At 51.0% G+C, this 22809-nt stretch overlaps 1 protein-coding gene across 2 annotated transcripts in view; it reads left to right on the plus strand.

Annotated features, from left to right (window-relative positions):
* elovl5 (ELOVL fatty acid elongase 5) overlaps positions 1–22809 on the plus strand; it is a 200200-nt gene that overhangs the window by 19808 nt on the left and 157583 nt on the right. The window contains exon 2 of one of the 2 annotated variants that reach the window (XM_072498586.1): positions 19849–19968. The gene's annotated coding sequence lies outside the window, so the exon portion shown is untranslated. Of the gene's footprint in view, positions 1–19721; positions 20006–22809 lie in introns of those variants that run through there. The other variant, XM_072498587.1, reaches the window with a different exon arrangement.

The following is a 22809-nucleotide window of genomic DNA, read 5'->3' on the forward strand; positions in this document are numbered from 1 at the left end:
GACATATTCGGGACGTCAGACCAGCCAGGGTTGGAAACGTGTGCGGAGGCAGATGTTGTAGTCTTCGCCTCGTTGATCGCCCGAAGGCAGATCCTGATGGGTTGGAGAGCAATCTCTCCACCCTGTGCCCTGGAGTGAGACCTGTTGGAATTCTTGACTTTTGAGAAGGTTAAGTTTGAACTGAGGGGAAGGATGGAGGGGTTCTACAATTCATGGGCATTATTCATTATGCACTTTCAAGAACTGGATAACATCGAACATTAGTTGGGCGGGTGGGTGGGAGGGTTGGGGGGTGGGGGGGCGATGGGTGTTAATGGTGGCCATTGGTGATTCCTGATTCCTTTTTGTCAGTTGTTTATGTGAACATGTGGGCAAATGTTTTGGGTTTGGTGGGAGGATGGGATCGTTGTTATTGATATGGAGATTGACATATTTGTTACTGATTATTGTTTATTACTGATTACTGATTATTGTTGGTGGGTGTAAATTTGGGAGAAAATGCGAAAAAGGAGGAGAATAAAGAATTTTTTTTTTTTAAAGACCCACATAGCTCCGGGTTCTTGTCCCGCTTCAATATTAACAAAATAGTGGCCTGTGACATCGTCGGGGGCAGCACCCCTCTATCCATCGCCTCATTGAAAACCTTGACCAGCAATGGCCCTAATATCCCCGGGAATTTCTTGTAGAATTCCACTGGGTACCCGTCAGGCCCCGGGGCCTTACCTGACTGCATTGCCTTCAAGCCCTCAGCTATTTCTTCGGCCCTGATCGGGGCCCCCAGCCCATCCACCAGCTCTCTGCCCACCCTTGGGAAGGTCAGTCCGTCCAAAAAGCGTCTCATCCCCTCGGGCCCCGTGGGGGGTTCCGAGCGATAGAGCCTACTGTAAAAGTCCCTGAACACCCTGTTTAGCCCTGCCAACTCCCCTACCAAGTTTCCATCCCCATCAACCACCCTCTCTATTCCCCCGGCCGCCTCCCTCTTCCTAAGCTGCTGTGCCAGCATTCTGCTGGCCTTCTCCTCATGTTCATAAACCCCCCCACTTGCCTTTCTAAGCTGCTCCACTGCCTTACCTGTGGACAACACCCCGAACTCAGCCTGCAGCCTCCGACGTTCCCTTAACAACTCCACCCCCGGGGTCACCGCATACCTCCTGTCTATCTGTAGGATCTCCTTAATCAGTCGGTCCGTTTCTGCCCTATCCATCCTGTCCCTATGAGCCTGGATCGAAATCAGCTCCCCTCTCACCACTGCCTTCAGCGCCTCCCAGACCCACCGCTGCTGAGACTTCCCCCATGTCATTGATCTGCAGGTAGTTCTGCATGCACTTCCTCACCCTCTCGCACACCGCCCCGTCCGCCAACAAGCCCACGTCCAACCTCCATTGCGGGCGCTGGAAGCTCTCTTCTCCAACCTGCAGTTCCACCCAATGTGGGGCATGATCCGAAATAGTGATGGCTGAATACCCCGTGTCCACCACTCCCGCCAGCAAACCCCTGCTCAAAATGAAAAAATCAATCCGGGAGTAAACCTTATGCACATGGGAGTAAAAAGAAAACTCCCTACCCGTCGGCTGCCTAAACCTCAATGAGTCGATCCCCCCATCTGCTCCATGAACCCTAACAGCTCCTTTGCCATCGCTGGCACCCTATCCGTTTTCGAACACGACCGGTCCAGGCCGGGGTCGATGACAGTATTAAAATCCCCTCCCATAACCAGCTTGTGCGAGTCCAGGTCAAGTATCTTCCCCAGCAATCTCTTTATGAATTCTACATCATCCCAGTTTAGCACGTACACATTAACCAAGACCACCTTCCTCCCCTCCAGATTACCGTTCACCATGACATAACGCCCCCTCCCCCCGTCCGAGACTATACTGCTCACCTGGAATTGCACCCGCTTATTGATTAAAATCGCCACCCCTCTAGTCTTGGTGTCCAGCTCCGAATGAAAGACCTGACTGACCCAACCCTTCCTTAGCCGAACTTGATCCGCTACTTTCAGGTGTGTCTCCTGCAACATCACCACGTCCGCCTTCAGAGCCCTCAGATGCGCGAACTCACGTGCCCTCTTGACCGGCCCATTCAACCCTCTAACATTCCAGGTGATCAGCCTGGTTGGGGGGCACCGCGCCCACCCCTCCGCCGATCAGCCATCCCCTTTTCTGTGCCCGCCCCCAGTCCATGCGCCGCGCCTCCATCGGCCCGCCTCCTGGCAGCCCCACCCCCGACCTCCTCTCTGTCCCCAAACCTAAGTCCTTCCCTTGTCAGCAGAATAAACCCCCTCCCCCCCCCCCCCCACCCCCCCCCCCCCCCCCCCCCCACCCCCAGCAACATCACCTTGTAACCTAACCCCTGCCCTATACTGAACATATACACACCTCCCACTGTGACTCCGTAGACTAGCTCACTCAGCTAGCCTGGTGACCCTCGCCTCCGGCGCCAAGAAGTCTCCCACCTATTATTCCTTACTCCCCTCCCACTGACCATCAAAACCACTTCCCTCATCAAACCGAGACCGAACAATTTCCCAATTACTATAGGAGACAACCCAAAACGAAAAACCCGCAAAGAATCCCCCCCAGTATTGCAAATCAAAGTAGTAAAATGCCCCCACCAGCCACCCCCACCAAAACACCGAAAACCCATAGAAACCGAATAACTTTTACTTCCCCATCTTCACCCAAATTTAAAAGCAGAAGAAAAACGACAAACAAAACATATACACATCACTCAGAAAAGTTACAACTTAAAACCAATAAGTTCTCATTTCTCGCCAGCCCCTTCTTCTTGGCAAAGTCCATCGCGTCTTCGGGCGACTCGAAATAATGGTGCTGGCCCTCGTGCGTAACCCACAGACGCGCAGGTAAAGCAGCCCAAATTTCACCTTCTTCTTAAACAGGATCTCCTTCACTTGCCTGAAGCCTGCCCTCCTACTGGCCACCTCCACACTCCGGTCCTGATAGACACGCAATATGTTATTGTCCCATTTGCAGCTCCTAGTCCGCTTGGCCCACTGGAGAACACACTCCTTATCCAAAATCTGTGGAACCGGACCACCATCGCCCTTGGGGGGTCCCCTGACCGCGGCTTCTTTGCCATCGCCCTATAGGCCCTGTCCACCTCCAACAGTCGGGGAAAAGCCCCCTCCCCCAGAAGCTTCTGGAACATACTCGCCACAAATACGCCAGCATCAGCCCCTTCAGGGAGACCGACAATTCTTATGTTCTGCCGGCGAGCTCTGTTCTCCAGATCTTCCACCTTCTCCAGCAGCCTCTCTTGCTGATCCTTCAACATCCTCACCTCCAGTTCAACCACCGTTTGGTGCTCCTCCTGGTCCGCCAACGCTTTCTCCAATTTCTGAATCGTCCGATCCTGGGCATCAAGCCTGCACTCCAGCCGATCGATCGACTCCTTTATCAGGTCAAGACAGTCCCGTTTCTGTCTGGCAAAGCCCTCCTGGATGACCTGCATCAGCTCCACCGTCGATGGCTGGGCCGTCGCAGCAGAGGTCCGAACATCAGCCATGTTGTCTTCAGCCGCAACCTCCACCCAGCCCTTGCTTATCTTTTTATTTCTTCCTTTTCGGTCCCTTGGGGTTCTCCGTTCCTTTTTAAAAAAAATATATTTTATTGAAGATTTTTCGATCACAATTTTTTCCCCTTACACATCAAACATAACAAAAAAGAAAATTTAACAGTGAACAAATGGCTAACCAACATGGTAAACTAATCATTTAACATAAACTAAAACTCCCCCCCCCCCCGCCCTGGGTTGCTGCTGCTGGCCATCTGTCTTCCCTCTAACGTTCCCCTAGGTAGTCAAGGAATGGCTGCCACCGCCTGGTGAACCCTTGAGCCGATCCTCTCAGCGCAAACTTCATCTGCTCCAGTTTTATGAACCCCGCCATATCGTTTATCCAGGCCTCCAGCCCGGGGGGTTTCGCTTCCTTCCACATGAGTAAATTCCTACGCCGGGCTACTAAGGACGCAAAGGCCACAACGTCGGCCTCTTTCGCCTCCTGCACTCCCGGCTCATCCGCAACTCCAAATAAAGCTAGCCCCCAGCCTGGTTTGACCCGGACCGTCACCACCTTCGAGATCACTCCCGTCACTCCCTTCCAATACCCCTCCAGTGCCGGGCACGACCAAAGCATATGTGCGTGGTTTGCCGGGCTTCCGCCGCACCTCCCACACTTGTCCTCCACTCCAAAGAACCTGCTCAATCTTTCTCCCGTTATGTGTGCTCTATGTAGCACCTTGAATTGAATCAGGCTAAGCCTGGCGCATGAGGAAGAGGAATTTACCCTGTTTAGGGCATCAGCCCACATACCCTCCTCTATCTCCTCCCCTAGCTCTTCTTCCCACTTTCCTTTTAATTCGCCCACCAGCTCCTCCCCCTCTTCCCTCATCTCTCGGTATATCTCTGACACCTTGCCCTCCCCGACCCACACCCCCGAAAGCACTCTGTCCTGAATCCCCTGTGCCGGGAGCAGCGGAAATTCCCTCACCTGTTGTCTTGTGAACGCCCTCACCTGCATATATCTAAGGAAGTTTCCCCGGGGCAACTTATACTTTTCCTCCAATGCTCCCAAGCTCGCAAACGTCCCATCTATAAATAAATCTCCCACCCTCCTAATTCCCAACTGGTGCCAGCTCTGAAATCCTCCATCCATCTTTCCTGGGGCAAACCTGTGGTTGTTCCTGATTGGGGACCCCACCAGGGCTCCCCGCACCCCTCTCTGTCACCTCCATTGTCCCCAAATATTCAATGTTGCCGCCACCACTGGGTTCGTGGTAAACTTTTTTGATGAGAGCGGTAGCGGCGCCGTCACCAGCGCCTCTAGGCTCGTCCCTTTACAGGACTTTCTCTCCAGTCTTTTCCACGCCGCTCCCTCTCCCTCCATCATCCATTTACGAATCATCGCCACATTGGCGGCCCAATAGTAGTCGCCCAAATTCGGTAGCGCCAATCCTCCTCTGTCTCTGCTACGTTGTAGGAACCCCCTCCTTACCCTCGGGACTTTCCCTGCCCACACGAAGCTCGTGATGCTCCTGTCTATTTTTTAAAAAAAGGTCTTAGTGATTAGTATAGGGAGACATTGGAATACAAATAAGAACCTCGGGAGGGCCATCATCTTAATTGCCTGCACTCTGCCCGCCAACGACAGAGGCTGCATGTCCCACCTCTTGAAGTCCTCCTCCATTTGTTCTACCAATCATGTCAGATTAAGTCTGTGTAGGGTTCCCCAGCTCCTAGCGATCTGAATCCCCAGGTATCGGAAGTTTCTTTCCACTTTCCTTAGAGGCAGGCCTTCTATCTCTCTACTCTGGTCCCCAGGATGTATCACGAATAGCTCACTCTTCCCCATGTTAAGCCTATATCCCGAGAAATCTCCGAACTCCCTCAATATCTGCATGACCTCTGTCATCCCCCCCACTGGGTCCGTCACATACAACAGTAGGTCATCCGCGTATAGCGACACTCGGTGTTCTTCTCCCCCTCTAATCACCCCTCTCCATTTCCTGGAGTCTCTCAACGCCATGGCCAGAGGTTCAACGCGAACAACAATGGAGATAGCGGGCATCCCTGTCTTGTTCCCCTATATAGTCGGAAATACTCCGATCTTTGCCGACCCGTGACTACACTTGCCGTTGGGGCCCCATAAAGGAGTTTGACCCAGCTAATAAACCCGTTCCTGAACCCAAACCTCCTTGACACCTCCCATAAGTACTCCCACTCCACCCTATCAAATGCCTTCTCTGCATCCATTGCCGCCACTATCTCTGCCTCCCCCTCCACCGGGGGCATCATTATCACCCCTAATAGTCGTCGCACGTTAACATTCAGTTGTCTCCCTTTTACGAACCCTGTCTGGTCTTCGTGCACCACCCCCGGGACACAGTCCTCTATCCTCGATGCCAGTACCTTTGCCAGCAATTTGGCGTCCACATTCAATAATGAAATAGGTCTATAGGACCCGCACTGCTTCAGATATCCCGCTTCAGAATTAGCGATATCGTCGCCTCCGACATTGTCTGGGGTAAAGTCTCTCCTTCCCAGGCCTCATTAAACGTCCTCACCAGCAGCGGGGCCAACAAGTCCACGTATTTTCTATAAAATTCCACCGGGAACCCGTCTGGTCCCGGAGCCTTCCCTGCTTGCATATTCCCCAGCGCCTTAATAACTTCGTCCACCCCAATCGGTGCCCCCAGGCCTTCCACCTCCTGCTCCTCCACCCTCGGGAACCTCAATCGTTCCAGGAACTGCCGCATCCCCTCCTCTCCCTCCGGGGGTTGGGACCTATACAGTCCCTCATAAAAGGTCTTGAACACCTCGTTTATCTTCCCTGCTCTCCGCACCCTTTTCGTCTCTAATTCCCCCTATCTCCCTCGCCGCTGTCCTCTTTCGCAACTGATGGGCCAGCAGGCGACTAGCCTTTTCCCCATATTCATATCTCCTCCCCTGTGCCTTCCTCCACAGCACCTCAGCCCTTCTGGTGGTCAAAAGGTCGAACTCCGTCTGGAATCGTCTCCTCTCCCTGTACAGTCCCTCCTCCGGGGTCTCCGCAAATTCCCTGTCCACCCTTAAAATCTCCCCCAGTAATCTTTCCCTTCCCTTGGCCTCTGTTTTCCCTTTGTGGGCCCTAATGGAGATCAGCTCTCCTCTGACCACCGCTTTTAGTGCTTCCCATACCACTCCCACTCGGACCTCCCCGTCGTCATTGGCCTCCAGGTACCTCTCAATACATCCCCGCACTCTTCCACACACTCCCTCGTCCGCCATCAATCCCACATCTAATCGCCAGAGTGCTCGCTGCTCCCTTTCCTCTCCTAGTTCCAGGTCCACCCAGTGTGGGGCATGGTCCGAAACCGCTATGGCTGAATACTCAGCTTCTTCCACCCTTGAGATCAATGACCTTCCCAGAACAAAAAAATCTATCCGGGAGTACACTTTATGGACATGGGAGAAGAAGGAGAACTCCCTGGCCCTCGGTCTAAGAAATCTCCATGGATCCATTCCCCCCATTTGGTCCATAAACCCCTTGAGCACCTTGGCCGCTGCCGGCCTTCTTCCGGTCTTCAATCTGGATCTATCTAACCCTGGGTCCAGCACAGTGTTGAAGTCCCCTCCCAATATCAAGTTTCCTACCTCCAGGTCCGGTATACGACCCAACATCCGTCTCATAAATCCCGCATCGTCCCAATTCGGGGCATATACATTAACCAACACGACCTCCATTCCCTCCAGCCTGCCACTCACCATTACATATCTACCTCCGCTATCTGCTACGATGCTCTTTGCTTCAAATGCTACCCGTTTCCCCACCAATATGGCCACCCCTCTATTCTTTGCATCTAGTCCTGAGTGGAACGCCTGTCCCACCCATCCTTTCCTTAACCTAACTTGGTCCGCCACCTTCAGGTGCGTCTCCTGGGGCATAGTCCTTTCAAGTGCGCGAGCACTCGGGCCCTTTTAATCGGTCCATTCAGGCCTCTCACATTCCACGTGATCAGCCTCACTAGGGGGCTACCTGCCCCCTTCCCGTGTCGACTAGCCATCACCTTCTCTAGGCCAGTCCCGTATCCCGCCTCCGCGCTCCCACTCGCTCCCCAGGCGTCGCATTCCATCCCCGTCCACCCACTCTTTAGCCATTTCCTCTTTGATTTCCAGCAACCCAGTTATCCCCCCCCCCCCGCTAGATCCCCTTCTCGCGTGATTGCTCCCCCCATATTACTTCCGCAAGTCAGCTGACTTCAACTGACCCGGGCTACTCCTGCTCATTCCTTGACCCCCCCGTGTGGGGAACTCCCATCCGCCTTGCGCCTGTCTTCCCGCCATTATCTTTCTGGCGTGGGAACATCCATTTATCTGACCCGCCTCTTGTCGCGCAGCTCCCTTTCCCCTCCCACTCCCATTCCTCATTCTCCACCTATGTCCCTTCTTTCCCCCCTCACCGGCGCCCACATTTCTTAGTATCTCCCCCCCTCTCAATTTACTTCTCTATTTACATCGACAATAACATTCCCTACAGAATCAGTCCCTCAGTTCCGATCCAATTTCTCCTCTTTAATAAAGGTCCATGCTTCTTCCGCCGTATCGAAATAGTGATGTCTCTCCTGGTACGTGACCCATAGTCGTGCCGGCTGCAGCATCCCGAACTTCACCTTCTTTTTGTGTAACACCTCCTTGGCTCGGTTAAAACTCGCCCTCCTTCTCGCCACCTCCGCACTCCAATCCTGGTACACCCGTACCACTGCATTCTCCCATCTGCTACTCCGTACTTTTTTAGCCCATCTCAGGACCTCTTCTCTATCTTTAAGGCGGTGAAATCGCACGATTGTCGCCCTAGGTGGTTCTCCCGCTTTTGGTCTTCTCGCCGGGATCCGATGTGCCCCCTCCACCTCCAAGGGGCCCGCAGGGGCCTCAGCTCCCATCAACGAGCTTAGCATCGTGCTTACATAAGCTCCACAATCCGCTCCTTCCACTCCCTCAGGGAGACCCAGTATCCGAAGGTTCTTCCTTCGCGCTCTGTTTTCTAGGGCCTCAATCCTTTCAATACACCTTTTATGGAGCGCCTCGTGTGTCTGTGTTTTGACCGCCAGGCCCAGGATCTCGTCCTCATTATCCGTCACCTTCTGCTCCACCACGCGGAGCTCTGTCTCCTGGGTCCTTTGTGCCTCCTTGAGCCCCTCAATTGCCTGTAGCATCGGGGTCAGCACCTCCCTCTTTAGTAGCTCCACACACCGTCTCAAGAATTCATCTTGCTCGGGCCCCCATATCGCCTGAGCTTTCTCCGCCGCCATCTTGTGTCTTCTCCCTTTCTGTCCCTATCGTCGAGGATTCCTCGCGCTACAACCGCCGCCGCCGATATTTTCCTCTTTCGTTGGGGGGGGACTCCCCATTCACTCACCCCACACCGGGTTTCGTCGCACGAAAATTTCCCGTTGGGGCTCTTAAAAGAGCCCGAAGGTCCGTTGGAGCTGGAGCCGCCGAAACGTGCGGCTTAGCTGGTCATCGCCGCAACCGCGGGGGGTTCTCCGTTCCATGAATCACTGAGTGGATCCAGAGCCTAATTGTCTGCACCTTCAAAGCCAAAACTCGAAACCACGAAAAAGTCGGGGAAAAAGGTCCAAAGGTCCGGCCAGAGCGGGAGCCACCAAATGTGCAACTTACTCTCTCATAGCCACCACCGGAAATCTAAATCCTGCTGTTCAAATTTTTGAGCTACTTTGCCTTCCCTGGGAACTTGTGATGGACCAGGCACTTTTAATGGGCGGGATTCTCCGCAATCAGCGCGATGTCCGCCGACCGGCGCCAAAAACGGTGCGAATCAGTCCGGCATCGCGTCCCCCCCAAAGGTGCGGAATTCTCCGCATCTTGAGGGGCCGAGCCCTCACCTTGAGGGGCTAGGCCCGCACTGGAGTGATTTCCGCCCCGCCGGCTGGCGGGAAAGGCCTTTGGCGTCCCGCCAGCTGGCGCGGAAATTACTTTGCGTGCGACACATGCGCGGGAGCGTCAGCGGCTGCTCACGTCATCCCCGCGCATGCGAAGTGGAGGGGGTGTCGTCCGCCTCCACCATAGTGAAGACCATGGTGAAGGCGGAAGGAAAAGAGTGTCCCCGTCGGCACAGGCCCTCCCGCGGATCGGTGGGCCCTGAAAGCGGGCCAGGCCACCGGGGCCAGATCGCCCCGCGTGCCCCCCACAGGACCCCGGAGCTCACCCGCGCCACCTTGTCCCGTCGTTCGAAAGGTGGTTCAATCCACGCCGGCCTGCGTGGGTTGACAGTGGCGAGACTTCGGCCCATCGCGGACCGGAGAATCGCCGGGGGTGGGCCCGCCGACTGGCGCGATTTCCTCCGACCGGCGCGGCGTGATTCCCGCCCCCGCCGAACCTCCGGTGGCGGAGAATTCGGGACACGGCGGGGGCGGGATTCACGCCAGCCCCCGGCGATTCTCCGACCTGGTGGGGGGTCAGAGAATCGTGACCCAGGTCCGAACGTGGTGGCCTTCAGCCCATTTGAGTTTGTATGACACGCAGCATAAATTGATTTAATCAGGATAGCCATTATCCCACAGGATAGCTTTGATGTGCTCTATTTGTACATCAGGGGCGAAATTCTCCCCAAACGGCGCAATTTCCGCCGACTGGCACCCAAAACGACACCAATCAGACGGGCATCGCGCCATCCCAAAGGTGCGGAATGCTCCGCATCTTTGGGGGCTGAGCCCCAACATTGAGGGGCTAGGCCGACGCCGGAGGAATTTCCGGCCCGCCAGCTGGCGGAAACGGCCTTTGTTGCCCCGCCAGCTGGCGCGGAAATGACATGTCGGGGCGGCGCATGCGCGGGAGCGTCAGCGGGCGCTGACGGCATTCCCGCGCATGCGCAGTGGAGGGAGTCTCTTCCGCCTCTGCCATGGTGGAGACCGTGGCTGAGGCGGAAGGGAAAGAGTGCCTCCACGGCACAGGCCCGCCCGCGGATCGGTGGGCCCCGATTGCGGGCCAGGCCACCGTGGGGGCACCCCCCGGGGTCAGATCGCCCCGCGCCGCCCCCAGGACCCCGGAGCCCGCCCACGCCGCCTTGTCCCACCGGTAAATAGGTGCTTTAATTTACGCCGGCGGGACAGGCAATTTATCGGCAGGACTTCGGCCCATCCAGGCCGGAGAATCGAGCGGGGGGGGGGGGCCCGCCAACCGGCGCGGCACGATTCCCGCCCCCGCTGAATCTCCGGTGCCGGAGACTTCGGCAACCGGCGGGGGCGGGATTCACGTCAACCCCCGGCGATTCTCCGACCCGGCGGGGGGTCGGAGAATGACGCCCCTGTTGTCTAAAATGAATATAAAGCACTTTAAAAAGCATCAGGGTAGAGTTTTTGGGCACAATTAGCAATCTAGGTGCAAATTGCACCCATCGCTGTGCTAGCTTTGATTAAGTGTCTTTCTCTCTTGAATTTCCATTTATTTGCACATCACCAAACACAATTGAACTGAATATTGGGCAGGATGGAGAACAGGCGAACGATTTGATGCTGCCTGCTTTTTCCCATCAGTCAAGCTGAATTTCTACCCTGCTGCCTGTGTTTGACAGCATCCAGAATTAACCTCTGTGGTTGTTTAATGGACTTTGTTGTAAAATCAGCCAATGTGCGTATGTGAAGTTGTGCTGTCTGATTCTCCCCCGCAGCAGCTTACATTATCTACTGGTTCAACAAGAATCAAAAATTACTTGCATAATGAGGGGATGGAAGTGCCACACCCAGTTAAGTGTGTGTTTGAATCTGCAACATTTCAAATATTTTCTGTTGCTAATATCTTAAAACCCGAGGCTACAAATAACAGCTGGCAATAATAGCTGATACATGCCGGATACCTTCATAAGATGTTCCTCTGTGATTTAACACGGATTAAAATAAATAACTGATATGTTCGACTCTGACAGCCTCCAGACTCGATCAATTAATCTAATTGTTTGACAATCTCTGAGTCCAATGTAAAAAAAATGATATCAGTTAAAGATTTAATGGATGGCGTATATGTGAACCACATTCTGCACTCCAATTCATTCAAAAATATCAGCTGCCAACAGTTTATCCAGCATGAAATCCATTTTGCCTATTACTGTCACCCTCCACTAACTCCCCTGCTTGCACAACCTCTAACATACTGAATTAGAATTGTTATCCTTGTTAGTGAATCTCTGTGTCCTTGGCCCACTTCACTTGTGCCACCTCCTCCAATATATCCCAGACATGTCCTTCATTCCTCTTCTTCTATCCTCCAGCGCGTTCCCCTCTCATGGCTGTGTGCAAGTTGCTGCTGTGTTTGCCTGTGAAGCAACAGTGACAACACTTCCAAAGTAATTAATTGGTCGCAAAGTGCTTTGGGATGCTCTGAGGAAGTGAGAATGCTATATAAATACAAGCTTTTTTATTTTAACAAATGCAAGTTCCAGAATGGTTGAGAGACATATCCCTCCTCTCTGTTGCCTTCTTTCTCCATCTGGATGGAAAATACATTTGCTACATTGAAGCATAGATATTTTACATTCCTCCGCCTCACGCTCCAATACCAAGCAGCAAGGAAATGTTATCTGAAGGTTTTCAGTGTATTGTGATTTTTTAAAAAAGCTTGATAATTTTAATTGACCTTCTTTTCAACTGCATTCTCATCCTTTCCTTCACAGGAGAACAAATGGAATAATATTGAACCCTATGCTGCCAGTTAAATTGCCCTTGCATGGCAGAAACCAGGCAGGGGGAGGGGAAGAGCAAGATACATTAAGGACTATTGTTTAAGTTCTGTATGTCCACTGCCCTTCCACCATATCTCTGTCATAATTAGCTATTTTGAGAAGGCTCATGTGAACAAATCCGTGTTCTTCTTCAAATATGGCCTTGTGGGATCCTATGGGCATCTTGCCAAAGCATTGGAACACTTTTATCCTGACTACTCCCTTTGGTTCCTTTCCGGAGGCCTTGCACTCCCTCCTGAACATTTCAAACCCCTCCCCAGCAGTTTCCCCTTACTCCCATCGCATTGACGTTAACTGCCAGGGAATGTTTCCACAGTGACCTCTTGCTGCCATATGCCCATTCCTGTGTGCCAGGTAGTTAGTCAATGTGGTCGGGTAGGACCAGGACGCCAGCAGGCATCAAAAGTGGAAGTAGGACGAGCTTATTTTTGGAAGCTCTCTGCGATTGAAAGATGATCCACTTTGAATTCCCTTAAGTGTGTCTCTCGAATGGTATAGCCAGAACTTGGAAACAATTGGCTTGGCTATCTTCTCAGCAGTAACTAATGTAGCTTAAATATTCCAACATTGGATAAGACACCTTCCTATTATTGTGGGTGTGCGGGGGGTGGGGGGTGAAAAATCAATATCAAAAAATTCTGATCAAAATAATTGGACTTGGCACGAGAAAGGGTCAGGTATTGTTGTCACAGGGTGTCCAATGGAGGCTGCAGTTGGGTTAAAGTTGACCATGCAGCCTTCGACCCCAAAAATGTTGCCCACTAAGAATGTGTGAACTGATAATATTTCACTGAGGGAGAACTGGGACAGGCCAACTCAGTATCTCCTTGACTAATGAGATTTTAAGGTTGGGAAATAGGCAGTGCAGGGACTGAGGAGGTCAGTGAGTTAGAATGGGGAATTCAATGTCAGATCAAGTATAGAAAAATAAATAATGAGAGGGAAATAATTGAATTGATGTGACTGAAAGAAAATGTGAGAAAAAAATAATTTTTTAATAATTTGACCATTTTAAAATCTCTGTAAGCAATTCACAGCTTGAAGGAATACACTTCCACAGTTGTATTAGTTCATTTTCAATTTTGGAGCTTAGCAGTCACTAATACTTATTGCATTGTTTAAACGGTACTTACACCTGTAATTACTGGCCCAAAATATCTGCAGTGGGTTTAGTTCATATCTACAGCAACTTTTAAAAATTCATTCATGGGATGTGGCCGTGGGTGGCTAGGCTAACATTTATGGTCCATCCCTAATATCATTGAGAAGGTGGGTGAGCTGCCTTCTTGAACCACAATCAATCCATGTGGTGTAGGTAAACCCGCAGTGCTGTTAGGGATGGGGTTTCCAGGATTTTGACTCAGTGACAATGAGGTACATTTCCAAGTCAGGGTGGTGAGTGGCTTTGAGGGGGAACTTGCAAACGGGAGTGTTTCCATGTGTTTGCTGCCCTTGTCCTTCCAAATGGGTTTGGAAGATACTATCTAAGGAACCCTGGTGAGTTCCTGCAGTGCATCTTGTAGATGGTATGCACTGTTGCCAATGTGCATCAGTGGTGGAGGGAGTAAATGTTTATGGAAGGGCTAGCCATCAAGCAGGCTGCTTTGTCCTAGACGGTGTTGAGCTTCTTGAGTATTGTTGGACCTGCACTCATCCAGGCAAGGGGAGAGTATTCCATTACGCTCCTGACTTGTGCCTTGTAGATGGTAGACAGGCTTTGGGGTGTCAGGAGGTGAGTTACTCACTGCAAGATTCCTGGCCTTTGACATGCTCTTGCAGCCACAGTATTAGTATGGTTAGTCCAGTTCAGTTTCTGATCAATGGTAACCCCGAGTATGTTGATAGTCGGGGCTTCAGTATTGGTAATGCCATTGAATGTCAAGAGGCAATGGTTACATTTTCTCTTGTTAGACATGGTCATTGTCTGGCTTTCAAAGCATGTCCATGTCAAAGTCAGCAAGATGGGAATCTCCTGTAATTTTTCAGTTTTGAATGTTTTGCCCTCAGGCTGTGTGCCTGACATGAAATCTATATCGGAAATATCAAGACAATTATAATTGTATCGAGGCACCTAAGAGTGGATCATAATATATGGAGCCACGTTGATCTTTATTGTTCTTTATGCAATTTTCAAGGTGAAATGTTTTGTAATGTACCTTTAGAAATGTTATGAATAAGGGGAAGGGATGAAGCAATTCATGGACCAATTGAGGTTCCCAAAAGTGGAAGAGGATCTGATGGAGGGACTGGGGGCCCCGATGGAGCTGGAGGAGATTGTTAAGGGCCTAGGGAGCATGCAGTCGGGCAAGGCCTCGGGGCCGGACGGCTATCCTGTAGAATTCTACAAGAAATTTTCGGAGCTGCTGAGCCCACTCCTGCTAAGGGCCTTTAATGAGGCCAAAGAGAGAAGGACCCCACCCCCCCACCCCCCCCCCCCCCCCCCAACAATGTCACAGGCTTCGATTTCACTCATCCTCAAACGAGAGAAAGATCCGCTACAGTGTGGGTCCTATAGACCAATATCGCTCTTGAACGTGGATGCCAAACTGCTGGCCAAGATCTTGGCTGCTAGAATTGAGGACTGTGTCCCTAGGGTAATAGGGGAGGATCAGACAGGCTTCGTTAAGGGCAGGCAATTGAACTCCAATGTACGGAGGCTCCTAAACATTATTATGATGCCCTCAGAGGGAGGGGAGGCAGAAGTACTGGCGGCGATGGACGCAGAGAAAGCCTTTGACTGGGTGGAATGGGAGTACCTGTGGGAAACGCAAAGAAGGTTTGGATTCTGTGATGGGGTTCATAGGTTGGGTCCAGCTACTCTACCAGGCCCCCGTGGCAAGTGTGTGCACGAAGAGGGTGAGGTTGGAATACTTTAGGCTCCACCGGGGGACGAGGCAGGGGTGCCCCCTCTCCCCGTTATTATTCGCCCCTGGCCATAGCGCTGCGGGCTTCAAAGAACTGGCAGGGGCTAGTCCGAGGTGGGGGGGGGGGGGGAGGAGGAGCATCGGGTCTCGCTCTATGTGGATGATCTGCTCCTGTACATCTCTGACCCACGAGAGGGGATGGGGGAGGGCATGCAGATTTTGAGGGACTTTGGCAATTTCTCGGGGTACAAATTAAACGAGAAGAAAAGTGAGATGTTCGTGATCCAAGCTAAGGGGCAGGAAAAGAGACTGAGAGAGCTTCCGCTTAATATGGTAGAGAAGGGCTTTCGGTACCTAGGTATACAGGTGGCTCGAAAGTGGGATGCCCTCCACAAGCTTAATTTATCCTGGCTGGTAGAGCAGATGGAGGGGGACTTCAAAAGGTGGGACATGCTCCTGCTATCTCTAGCGGGGAGGATGCAGACCGTTAAGATAATGGTCCTCCCCAGATTCCTGTTCGTCTTCCAGTGTCTTCCCGTCTTCATCCCTGAGTCCTTCTTTAAGCGGGTGACCAAGATCATCTTGGGATTTTTATGGGCAAATAAGACCCCGCAAGTAAAGAGACTGTACCTAGAGCGCAGTCGGGGAGGGGGCGGGGGGGGGGGGGGGGGGGGGGGGGGGGATGGCGCTGCCGAACCTTTGCAGCTACTATTGGGCGGCTAACAAAGCCATGATTAGGAAATGGGTATTGGGGGAGGGGTCGACGTGGGAGCGGTTAGAGGCGGCCTCATGCAAAGGTACCAGCCTAGGGGCACTTGTAACGGCACCTCTGCCGTTCTCGCCGGCCTGCTACTCCTCAAGCCCAGTGGTGGTGGCGGCATTAAAGATCTGGGGTCAGTGGAGAAGGCACAGGGGGGTGGAGGGAGCCTCAGTTTGGACCCCGATATGCAACAATCACAGATTTGCCCCGGGCAAGATAGACGGAGGGTTTCAAAGCTGGCATAGGGCAGGCATTAAAAGGATGGCGGACCTGTTCATAGACGGGACCTTCCCCAGCCTGAAAGCATTTGAGGAGAAATTCAGTTTGCCCCCTGGAAATGCTTTCAGATACCTTCAGGTACACGCCTTCCTCAAAAAACAGGTGGTGACATTTCCGTTGCTACCCCCACGCAGGATACAAGATAGGGTGGTCTCTGGCACCTGAGTAGGGGAGGAGAAGGTGTCGGGCATCTACCAGGAACTTCAGGAGGCGGAGGAAGCCCCAGTGGGGGAACTTAAGGGCAAGTGGGAGGAGGAGCTAGGCGGGGAGCTGGATTGGATTGGATTTGTTTATTGTCACGTGTACCGAGGTACAGTGAAAAGTATTTTTCTGCGAGCAGCTCAACAGATCATTAAGTACATGGGAAGAAAAGGGAATAAAAGAAAATACATAATAGGGCAACACAACATATACAATGTAACTACATAAGCACTGGCATCGGATGAAGCATACAGGGTGTAGTGTTAACGAGGTCAGTCCATAAGAGGGTCATTTAGGAGTCTGGTGACAGTGGGGAAGAAGCTGTTTTTGAGTCTGTTCGTGCGTGTTCTCAGACTTCTGTATCTCCTGCCCGATGGAAGAAGTTGGAAGAGTGAGTAAGCCGGGTGGGAGGGATCTTTGATTATACTGCCCGCTTTCCCCAGGCAGCGGGAGGTGTAGATGCGGGCCCTAAACAGGGTCAATTGCTCTTCATTATGTGCCAGGCTTAGCTTAATCCAGTTCAAGGTGGTCCACCGGGCACACATGACGGCAGTCAGGATGAGCAAGTTCTTTGGGGTTGAGGATAAATGTGCGAGGTGTGCGGGAAGCCCAGCAGATCATGTCCATATGTTCTGGGCATGCCCGGCTCTTCAGGGATTCTGGCAGGGGTCTGCTAAGGCAATGTCCAAGATCTTGGACACGCGGGTGGTGCCGAGTCCAGAGATAGCGATCTTTGGTGTGCCGGACGATCTGGGAGTTCAGGAAGCCAAAGTATTGGCCTTTGCCTCCCTGGTAGCCCGGAGACGGATCCTTTTAATGTGGAGGGACTCGAAGCCCCCGAGTGTGGAGACTTGGGTCAGTGACATGGCTGGATTTCTCAGCCTCGAGAAAATAAAGTTTGCCTTGAGAGGGTCCATGGCGAGGTTCTCTCGGAGGTGGCAGCCATTCCTCGACTTTCTAGGAGAGCAGTAAAGGTCAGCAGCAGCAGCAACTCGGGTGAGGGGCGGAAATGTTCCATAGTATTGTTCCTTTTTCTGTATATAAGGTTAACATTTATTTTGTTATGTTAAATGTTGTTAACAGTTATGCAAAATATTATGTTTTGATAAAAATTTGAATAAAAATAATTGAAAAAAAATGTTATGAATAAAGTATATTCTTGGGGGAAAAACGTTTTCTCAAATCTCGCGGCAGAAGTCGGAGAGTAATTTCTGGATACTGGTATTGAACCTCACTTCATAACCTCAACTAGAGTTGTTACATAGATACATAGGAGGTAGGAGCAGGAGGATGCCTTTGGGCCCTTCGAGCCTGCTCCACCATTTATCACGATCATGGCTGATCATCCAACTCAATAGCCTATTTCTGCTTTCTCCCCATAAACTCTGATCCCATTCGCCCCAAGTGCAATATCTAGCCGCCTCTTGAATATATTCAATGTTTTAGCATCAACTACTTCCTGTGGAAATGAATTCCACAGGCTCACCACTCTTTGGGCGAAGAAATGTCTACTATCTATACATGAATAACGGCGAGTGCTGTTCATCTCACTATTGCTTTTTCAGCAAAACCTGGCCCAATAGAAATTGGCTCCGTTAGGGGGGTATCAAGGTGAGTTCCAATGTACCCTCGCTGTCATATGGTGGCAGAATAATTTCCTAAAGTGTTTCTCTCATGCAGGTGGTGCACTCTACAGCTGTTTAAGAGCAGCATGAGTAGGGACCCAATAATATCTTCCATAGGCCAGTGGAATCTCTCAATTAGGGACTTTGGTAGTCGATATTAGGGCTATTACGGTACCTAGGTTGGAGGTGCCTGATGCTGTAAGATCATTGGTGTTGGAGGTACCTGATACTGTAAGATCATTGGTGAAGCCTGCCTGCTGGTTCCGCCCAGTAAGACGGAGTATAAGAGTCGGTGTTTCCCTAGCAGCTGCATTCTGTACCTGCGCTGCTGGGGAAAACATCTAGTCCAATAACGCCTTCAATTGTCCTACAATCTCGCTTCGGGAGTTATTGATCGTGCATCAGGGACGTGATGTTTTTGTCCTGGAAATCATTTTAAATGGAGAATAGCAAATAGTCACATAGGGCTAAACTGTTGATATAAGCAATATAAATGATAGTTTTTTTTTCTTTTTTTTTGCAAGTGCATTGAGACCAAGCTGAGGAGGAGCACAGTACAGTATTTACATTTGCTCTTCCCAGCTGGTCCCTGAGTCCTAGCGCTGCTCCTGCTGCTCATTCAACACTCCTCCCTCTTGGTGCATCTTTACCGAGTCCTGATTGGAGCCAGGAGCCGCCAGATGAGTGGCGTGAGCAGGGCTGAGCTCCGGAGAGAGGAGAGGGGAGGAGAGAGTTCCGCATCACACTGACAGCAACTATCCACCAGAGCTCACTGTGCAACAGCGTGTGTGTGTGCTGTGAGGGAATACACATGTGCATTAAAAACACAAGCATTAAACACCAAGTTTTTAAAAAACCTGCACTTTGAAATCGTTCTGTGCCTTTACGAGATTTATTATTGAATTATTTTGAAGCTGGATTTTTAACGTGACAAAACGTTACAATCGCAAGGGGGGAAAATGGTCGGATAGAGCAAGTGTTGCACGGCGCTGTTTAGGTGGCTTGCAAGTAACATTCAGCACATAAGCATTAAATTATACCAGGTTTCTCTATCTGATGTTAATATTCCGGGATGGCCGAGGAGGTTCCCCACTCCCCCCGTCTTTGCTCCTCCAAATCATTTAATGTTTCAGTTCGGCCGGGCAGAAATAGACAAGGTTCAATAGGTCTGAGCAGAGGGAGTAAGAGAGAGAGAGAGTGGGAAAGAGACTAAAAAAGAACCGCGAGGAAGAGTGAAATGAAGAGAAAGGAATAGAAAGAAAGGAAATTAGAAAGGTTGAAAGGATAGCTCGAGGAAGGGGGATGAGAGGGAGGGAGAGATAGAGAAGAGCGATGGGGAGGTGGAGAGAGTGTGCGGGAAAGGGAGGATGCCCGAGCGAGAGAGAAGGGAGAGAGGGAGTGGAGAGAGGGTAGAAAGGGGGAAGAGAGGAAGGGGATGTGGGAGGGGAATGGGAAGGGGTGGGGGAGAGTGGCAGTGAGAGAGGAGGGGAACGGGTGTGGGGAGAGAATGGGAAGAGGGAGGAAGGGAGTGGAGGAGAAGGGAATGGAATATGGAGGAGCGAAGAGGGAATCGTGGATGAGAGGGAATGAGGAGAATGGAGTGGGGAAAGTGGTGGGGGAGAGGGGAGGAGGAAGTCAGGAGGGGAGGGGACGAGGGAATGAGGAGGAGATAGGAAGGGGAGAGGGAGGGAGAGGAGTGATAGGGAGGAGGGGATGTGAAGAAGTAATTGGAATGAAGGAGGAGGGTATCTGGGACTATCTGCTCTTAAATCAGGAGTTGGTGTGAGGTTGCCAGGATTATAAAGCAGAAAGTTAATGAACTGTTGCTTCTTTCCCTTTGCCCTGATCCAGTCTCTGTTCTTTCTGCAGTGGGCTGTCAGGCTGAGAGAGGGAGCTGAACTCCAGTGCCTGGGCGCTGCTTCTCTCTGAGAGGAGGAGCCTTTGCTTTTTTTTTCCACTTCTGCTGTCAGGATTTTTATTTTTCACGAGGTGAGTGAGGAGGCATTGCTGCATTTAATACGTTCTTGTGAGTTAAGCCACTTAATATTGTACATTAGAAACAAATGTTATCTGTTCTTGTTCCACAAGAAGGGGGCTCAGTTGGAGCGATGTAAAATGCAGTTTGACAATGACTGGCTCGGGTTGTAGCGTGAACCGAGTGTGTGTAAATGATTCGGGCCAGCCTGCAGTCTCCGGCTGGGCACTAACGCTTCATATATGTTGCATTTGAATCACAGAAACGATATGTATTTTTGGATTTGCACTTTGTTTTGGGCCGAGTGTCAAAGGCAGGCTTTCCAAAGAGTCTTGTCGCTTGCACACAAAACGGTGTTTGTGTAATTTATATTCTTTCTTTGTTACTCTGTCGGCGAAGAGCACTTTGCACCTTCATTCTCGGGGCGTGCACTCCTCTCTCGTTTATAGTTCACCAATCTACAATCCTTTTTGATGACGTTGTCATTTAACGTTGAAGTGACACCTAAACCTCAATTTGGCAACCTTTAGTTAGCGTTTATGTCTGGGTGCAACGGTTACATAATTGGGGCTGCTGCAGAATGGGGATATTGAGGCAAGAAAATGGCAAATTGAAGAATTTTGAAAAACTGCAAGTGTGTGCAGTGTGCACTTTTAAAAAACATTATAAGGCACAGTAGTAGAAAACTTGCAACCGTTCTCAAGGAGACTGCGAGCGGCAACAGTCCTCCCACAGCATCTAGACAATATTTCCAGTCCAAATGCATGATCAAGATAACTTTCTGAATGCAGGCGCCAAGGTTGGCCTCCATCAGGGATAAAGCTTTGTTTTGGCGGAGGCACAAGTGTATTTTTAAAATCACTCACTGTTGGCATCAGTTAGAGTGGCAAAACTAGTGCGGTCCAGGATAATAATAATCACTGTCACAAGTAGGCTTCGATGAAGTTACTGTGAAAAGCCCCTAGTCGCCACATTCAGGTGCCTGTTCGGTGAGGCCGGTACAGGAATTGAACCCATGCTGCTGCCTTGTTCTGCATTGCAAGCCAGCTGATTAGCCCACTGTGCTAAACCAGCCCGTGCTAAATGAAAGCTTATTAAGAAAATTCTGGGATGATCAGGAAATATCAGAGACAGCTAGGATCTGTGGTCATGCTCTACCAAATAACCCTAGTTTCTTCTGGCAATGTGTTGAATGCAAATAGTAAGCAACTAGTTCTGGGCTCAGTTACACGTTAGGAACAGTTTTTCTAATGGTAGTTTTCTGAATTTTTGTGTATCCTCAGAAACAAAGTCTCTTTTTCTATCACGTTTACTAAGTATTTATTACGATGTTAATTTTCTGTTCCTGTTCTTGTTCCAATTTCAATCCATTTCTTTGCATTAATGTTCTAATCCTGATCAACGATATTATCAGATGATAGAACAAATGGAAGTATTGATTTTGTAATTTGGTACTCCATTTCTAATCCAAAGAGTAATTACAAATCCAGCTAGAACTTTTAGACTTTACATTGTGCCTTTAGTGTAGGTTATGATCTTGTGGAGCAGAGCTTTCAGTTTTGAGAACTGAACCTCAGTAAAGATGCACTAGCCAGGGAAGTGGCACAGTGCAGATTCATAAACTTTATCACTTGTGGACGTTTCTGGAGTCTTATCATCACAGACGGGATGACTGAGCACATAGACGATGATGAGCTGACCAAAAAGGGACAGCATAAATATATGAAGGGCAGATAGGTCTTGTCGAACAATTCTAGCTGGCTCTTTTGAGAAAGTCACGGTAGGTAGGGAAGTACCTATGTATATTGTATGCAAAGACTTTCAAAGGCATTGGTCAAACTGGAAGCACAAGGAATTGGAGGTAAACGTGTGTGGTGAACCACTGTAATAGGAGATGTAAGGTAGGACCTGCACTACAGGTTCGCCGGTAGCTCCTGCCGGCTGGCTCCGCCCATGGAGAACTGTATAAATATGCATGACCTCCAGTGCCCTGCCATTTCGCCAGCTGCAGCAGGAGGCCACGCACCTGACTGTAATAAAGCCACAGTTGTACCCAACTTTAGTCTTTGTGCAATTGATCGTGCATCAATTTATTAGTCAGATTCTTCACAGAATGGATATCAGAATTAAGCCTGATCGCCTGCAGCTGGATCCGCACTCGCCCGACGCCAGAAAAGACTTTACTCACTGGCTAGCATGTTTTGAGGCCTACATCAAGGCTGTGGACCCCGAGCCAACGGAGGCTCAGAAGATAAACGTCCTCTACTCCAGACTGAGCTCCAGCATGTTCCCATTGATCCAAGACGCCACAAATTACACAGAAGCAATGGAACTCCTTAAGGAACACAACGCGCAGAAGGCAAACATGATCTTCGCCAGGCATGTACTCGCCACCCACTCGCAACTACCTGGTGAGTTCATCAAAGACTTCTGGCGGGCCCTAATTCCACTTGTCCAGGACTGTGACTGTCAGGCCGTTACAGCCGCCGAACACGCAAATCTCCTCATGCGCGATGCCTTCGTGAGGGGGATTGCGTCGGACCGCATCCGAGAACGATTACTGGAAGGGGCCAGGCTCGAACTGGCGGAGGCGAAAACCTTGGCGCTCTCCATGACGGTCGCATCCGTAACGTACAATCATACCCGTCCCGCCGCGCTGCCCACCCTTCTACTCCTTCCTACCCCTCCTGGACCCCGCCGACGACCTCCTCAGCCGGGGCCCTGCCTTCCCAATACGCCTGCGCTGCACGCCGATACGTGCACCCCGGGGGTCCCCGCTGCAACTTCTGCGGTCAGCAGAAGCACCCCCGCCAACACTGCCCGGCCCGCACTGCAGTTTGTAAAGCCTGCAGTAA

Source organism: Scyliorhinus torazame, chromosome 4 (genome assembly GCF_047496885.1).
Source record: "Scyliorhinus torazame isolate Kashiwa2021f chromosome 4, sScyTor2.1, whole genome shotgun sequence".
Classification (NCBI taxonomy): Eukaryota; Metazoa; Chordata; class Chondrichthyes; order Carcharhiniformes; family Scyliorhinidae; genus Scyliorhinus; species Scyliorhinus torazame.